The following is a 6,000-nucleotide window of genomic DNA, read 5'->3' as shown; positions in this document are numbered from 1 at the left end:
GGGAAACGAGCCAAGAGCAGGCCTTCACAACACTGAAGGAAAAACTTTCTAACCCCCCTATCCTTCATTTGCCAGATTTGTCACAGGACTTCATCCTCAGGACAGACGCCTCCAACGTTGGACTAGGAGCAGTCCTCCTCCAAACACACCAAGACGAACGATTTCCAGTCTCCTACGCGAGCCGAAAACTGCTTCGACGAGAACAAGCATACTCAACCATAGAACGTGAGTGCTTAGCTGTAGTTTGGGCAGTAAAGAAGTTCGAACCATACTTGTACGGCAGACAATTTGTGCTAGAAACCGACCACCACCCACTAGTGTACATGAACAAGGCTAGCCCTGCAAATGGGAGGCTAATGCGTTGGATTCTGGCTTTGCAACCCTACAGATTCCGGGTGGAAGCTATCCGCGGCAGCGAGAATGTTGGCGCAGACCTACTAAGCCGGCTGTAGGGAGAAAGATAGTGTTATAAGTAATTTCTTTTAATTATGAAATGCATTTTTCGAAAGGGGGAGTGAAATGTCACATTGAAAATGCATTTCCAGGTTGTTTCATGTACAACACCTATCGGTCATTCAACTAGACAAACATGTTTACGGGTAGGGATAACGAGACAAAAAGTGCGAGTGAGTGAGCGAGAGAGAAAGCGAGAGTGAGAGAGAGAAAGTGCTAGGACAGGTGTGAATGTTTTACAAGTCGCGCCATCGATGACCGAGAGGAGTTCATTTATTTTTGCATGTCAATTAATGTAGAAAGAAAAGACAGGAAATAGCTCCAGTTCCGGGAGAGTGCGGTATAGGTGTTTTCGTTCAAGTCCTTTTAGTTGTATCAAATATTCCAAATGCCTCGAAAAGGAGTGTCGTAGTCGAGTAGCAATTTAACAGTAGAGTTGGATCTTTTCGTGGCAGACACCATTTTGATTTCACCGAGAGAACATTGAGTTAGCTCCGTGATGGCAGAAAACCAACCTGCCACACCCAGGCGCCAGTTGGCAAGATAATTTTGTGTCTAAGCCCAATTTCGGTTGCGGCCAGGAGCCGTCCGTCCACCTTACCGTCAGCCTGTATACTGGCTGATTTGAGTTCAGATTTTGTTTGCTGCCAGAAGGCGTATTCCAACAGCCTTTGCAGCCTTCCAGTAGCCAAGAAGAAGAGGCATTTGGTTATATTACACCGGTCATTGGTAAGTTAAATTGCGATTTGATTTCTGCTTTGTCGTGTAAAAGGATGTGAATGTGTTTCAGGGCACCACATATAGCCCCGGAGAACCCCGTGAATAAGTGATAAAGTATATTATAATGGTGTACAGTTTTTGAAAACGATGCGGTGATGTTTGATAAGCTATGCACTGTTATATTTCCAATGTTTGAAACATTTCATTATGTGAATTTTGTATGTTAATTGGATAATAATGCAGTTCTCAAATTTTCACTGTGATGTCAGGATTGTAAGCTGATAATGTTTTTGTGTGTGTGGTTAGAACACACCCCATTGGTATATGTTGCATTTAAATAATTTTGTAGATGGCGCCGAGGCCGAGGTCGAATCTACTCCCAGGCCGACGCATTCGCAGCAGAGCGACTGTGCCCGCCCCTCGCTAGGGAGAACTTTTGACGCCAATGAATACGGAACGCGGGTCCCTCGCGAGACTTTGGAGCTGGAACAGCAACCTCGCATACAAGGACGCTCCACCCACGAATCAGTTATGTTCTGGAAGCGAATAGTTTGACACTTAAGGTGACTCTGTGGACAACGCAGGTGAGCGATGAACCTGGCGGGTGCATGACACCCTGTTGATATGATTGGTTATGACGAGGAAGTGTCGCCGAAGTAGAGAGGTGAAGGTCATGTTAAATTGGTAAAAGGATGAATATGATGTGCACATAATTCGAATGTTGGTATTTATACACTCCATGATAGTTGCGGGTTAACACAGAACCCGGATGTAAACGGAGGCAGTGTAATTGAAGGCAAGTGTTATAACCGCGGTAAACCGTCGTGCGTGCAGGCTGGTCATCTCAGGATCAGCACTACGGTGGTGTGAACCATATAGTGTTGCGCTTGATAGCAGATAGTGTATTGTCAGGGATAACGAATTAATAGTGAAGCTGTTATAATTATTCTGAAGAAGTGTCAAGCCAAAAGTACAGGTGGAACCGGACCAAGACAGGGTCCCGTTCACATGGTTGTCGAATATAAGAGTATTGTAATTTAATTTACCTCACTCAGAATTTTGATTTTGCATTTTATGTTGGTCACAACTCCTTGATTTCAGTCTTGTAAATATTCTACAAATGGTTTATTAAATTGTACATTAAAGTGAATGGCACGAGTGTGATTGAGTATTATTTAAGTCCGCCCATGTGACAAATATGAAACACCGAGCTGGTGTTAAATTTCCGGTGCTCAGTCATGGTGTTAGATCAACACCTCCGGGTGTCATTTCAAAATATAGAATTGTTTTTTGATAGTTTCTAAGTTACTGAATCTCTTGTTAATTCTGAACTTCAACAAGACGATGAAGAATTTTCCGATAAAGTACTTGATTTTTGAAAAAAATGTGTAAACAAATTTACACCACAGTAACACCAGTTGGTGTGGTCTCCTATTGAAACTGGACGGGTGTTATACCATTGAAATTAACACCACCAATATCAAATCAACACCATGCGGTGTCATTAATGAATTAACTCTAGCGCAGTGTCAAAAATATCACCAGCTACAGTGTCAAATTAATACCACGAAGTGCCAGGTGAACACTTTTTAACACCGTCACAATTCATTTTCTACACCTGTGGGTGTGGTCCTCTATTGAAGATTGATCGGTGTTAGATTTAACACCCATGGTGTTAAATCTAACACCGATGTTTTACAGTGTATTCTGGCCACATGAATTTCAGATTAAAAGAATTTAGTACCCGAAAGGGCTTTAAGAGGGGAAAATTTTAATGTAGAGCCCTACCTACATAGAATGTATGATTATATTTAGACTTAGCTTTGTTTCTGAACCTCTGGCTGACTTATTTCTTGTTACAGGTAATAAGCTCGGCAGTCGTTTGATGAAGGCAGTCGTAAAGGTATGTTGCCCCAAAGTGTAATATGCAAGGAATTGTATACGAAGTTATCAGAGGGCCATGTTGCATTTCTGAACACACGCACACACACACACACACATTCAAACACAAAGCACATCACGCAAAAGTAAACTTCCTCGCAGTTTAGAAAAGGATTTATAAGCACTTTTGCCGGTTCAATTTTGTACGATTCCTATAGGTGTCTACCTAGTTTACCATTCTTTTAGCTCATTTGCTCTGGACAGACCGAATTGGCCGATTTTATGATTCTAGTGACTCTGTATCACAATAGTATTATCAATGTTTCTAAAAGAATAAGCTTGGAATATATCTGTAGTGCTGCTTGTAAGGAAAACTCTCTTCTCCCTCCTCTCCACCTCTCTCTTTTTCTCTATATCTTATATACATAATGTGTTCTATACGTACATATACACATGCATGTATATGTATGTTAATATGTATATTTTATATGTATATGCATATACTATATGTTTACGCATATATGCATGTATATAATGTATAGAAAGAGTAAACTTTCTATAGTTGTATGTTATGATAATACGATAAAAAACAGTCAATATGATTTATAAAGCGACAATTACACAATGGAGTGGTCTAAGCGCAAATAAATTAAAGACAAGGTTATAAGAAGTAAAGAAAGTAGAGAAAAATGAAATCATAGATTTATATTTACACACTGTATTTACATAATTTACATATATATATACTGTATATATATATATAATTATATAAAATATACTATATATATATATATATATGCATAAACAATATTTACATGCATATATATATATATATATATATATATATAAATGTTGTTATTATCATTATTGTATGGATATAGACAGGTATTCGTAGTTAACTATTTTTTATGTAAATGCTCATGCCGCAAAGAAGCCATGACTTGGTTTGGATATAATGAGTTTAACGGATATATTCATACAGATAAGTTTGACGCTATATACCACTGTAGATTAAGGATATTTCTCCCCTGCTTTTCTCCTTTTATAAGTCTTTGAAAATTTATTCCGGGGCAAACGCTCACACATCGCAATCCTAACATAGGCATCCTTTTATGTCTCATCATTTTCCAACAGGATTGCCTCGATTCTGGTTTCGTCACGCTGATCTGGGACGCCGTACCTACAAACGATCGCGCCATCAACTTCTTCGCAAAGACTGGAGTGACAAACACCACCAAGACTGCACAGTGGGAGTACTTCCGATTGGAAAAACAGGCCGTGATGAAATTTGCCTCCGAGTAACCATGGAAACATCAGAAGAAGGTTGTTTGGGTATTTAAGGACAACAGCTCAAAATGTAAAACCGTACGTGGGACGTAACAATCTGAAAACGTGCAAGTGGCCGTAATGGAAATATTTTGAGTCTTCCAAATAATTCACATGTATACATGCGTACATCAATTTGAGGCACTGTGAAAGGTTTCACACATGCTAATACATTTTGTGACAAATAACTACATTAACCTGGAAAAGCCGAAGACATGCATAGCCGAAATAATTGTGAAGTAAGGTAATTTACCTGATCAAACTAGGAACGTTGACTTTTGTTCAAGAATCTACTACTTGCTATAGAAACTACTTTGCGTTTTAGTCAGAGATTGTTTTTCGATAATTTCACTGTCCAGATTTCATAAAGACATTTCAATTCTACTTGATTTTTAGTTCTTATTTCCTGTTAGCTGGTATGTATAAAACTTCAAAGCAGAATTTTTTGAAGAAGGGTAACCTGCGGGAATATAAAATTTTTGTGACAATGCGTAACAACATATATGATTTTATACGGGTTCAAGACAACGTACGGCTCTTCAGATATATTTTATCATACTGTTAATGAGACTATAACTATGAGATACTGTATAAGGAAAGTCAGTCTGGTTATCATTCTAAGGTCAGACACCACAATTTCTTCGATGCATTTATGCTTTGGTGTGTAACTGCATTTTGCGTAGTATTTAGGATATTTCACTTGTTTTTCTTTGTTGCATTTGTCTTTGTTTTGCAGTGCTGTTGACACCTTTAAAGGAAATTTTTACAGTGCGAAACATTCAGAAGATTTGTTAATTTTCAGGTCAATCACCGACCACGAATTTCAGTTTCCTGCATGCAGTAAGACTTTTCCATGAACAAACAAGCACAACAGGTGTACAGCTTCAGGTGACTGCAAATAGGTTTGGCAAGTAACGAATTGCAAATGCAAACTAAAATTTGTTATCATAAATCGAGATTTGCTCATGACATGATGATCACTCTAGTGTACAAAAGAGTATCTACGAATTAGAAGTTGAATACATCATTGGACTGGATATACGCTATCAGTGATTTTTGATCCTTTCGTTTTACATATGAAGATTTTAATCACAAAACGAGCTAACTCCATTTTTGTTAAGTTGAGATATTTATGATTAAAGCTGATAAAAACAAAGAATACTATAAGAAAATACAGGATCTTTTTTCTATAACTTCCAGAATTTTCCTTGTTATGTTACAAGTGAGGCATCACTGGAGAGGTTTAATTTTACTCTATCTAATGATGGACTTACTTAAAAATGTTTACTAAAATGGCGCTTAGCTCATTTTGCAATAAAACTTCATAATGTGATAAATATAGTTCTCGCGCGATCAGAAGCGCTTGTACAAACAGTTCGAAATGATCAATGCGACCTTTACTTGCGTGTGTGCGTGCGTGTGTGCGTGCGTGTGTGTGTGTGTGTGTGTGTGTGTGTGTGTGTGTGTGTGTGTACGTGGGTGTGTCTGTTTGTGACTAGTATGACTAGCGTGTGGGCAATGCACATTGTGAAATGCAAGTATCAACATGCAGTGAGATTTGTCAAGTACACTTTATCGAACGGAACACTAATAGCAGGAGAGCAGTTTTGAAATAAGGGA

Source organism: Diadema antillarum, unplaced genomic scaffold, assembly GCF_040938485.1.
Source record: "Diadema antillarum isolate AM-2024a unplaced genomic scaffold, OU_Dant_1.0 seq00001426_RagTag, whole genome shotgun sequence".
Classification (NCBI taxonomy): domain Eukaryota; kingdom Metazoa; phylum Echinodermata; class Echinoidea; order Diadematoida; family Diadematidae; genus Diadema; species Diadema antillarum.
This window is presented reverse-complemented; position numbering follows the sequence as displayed.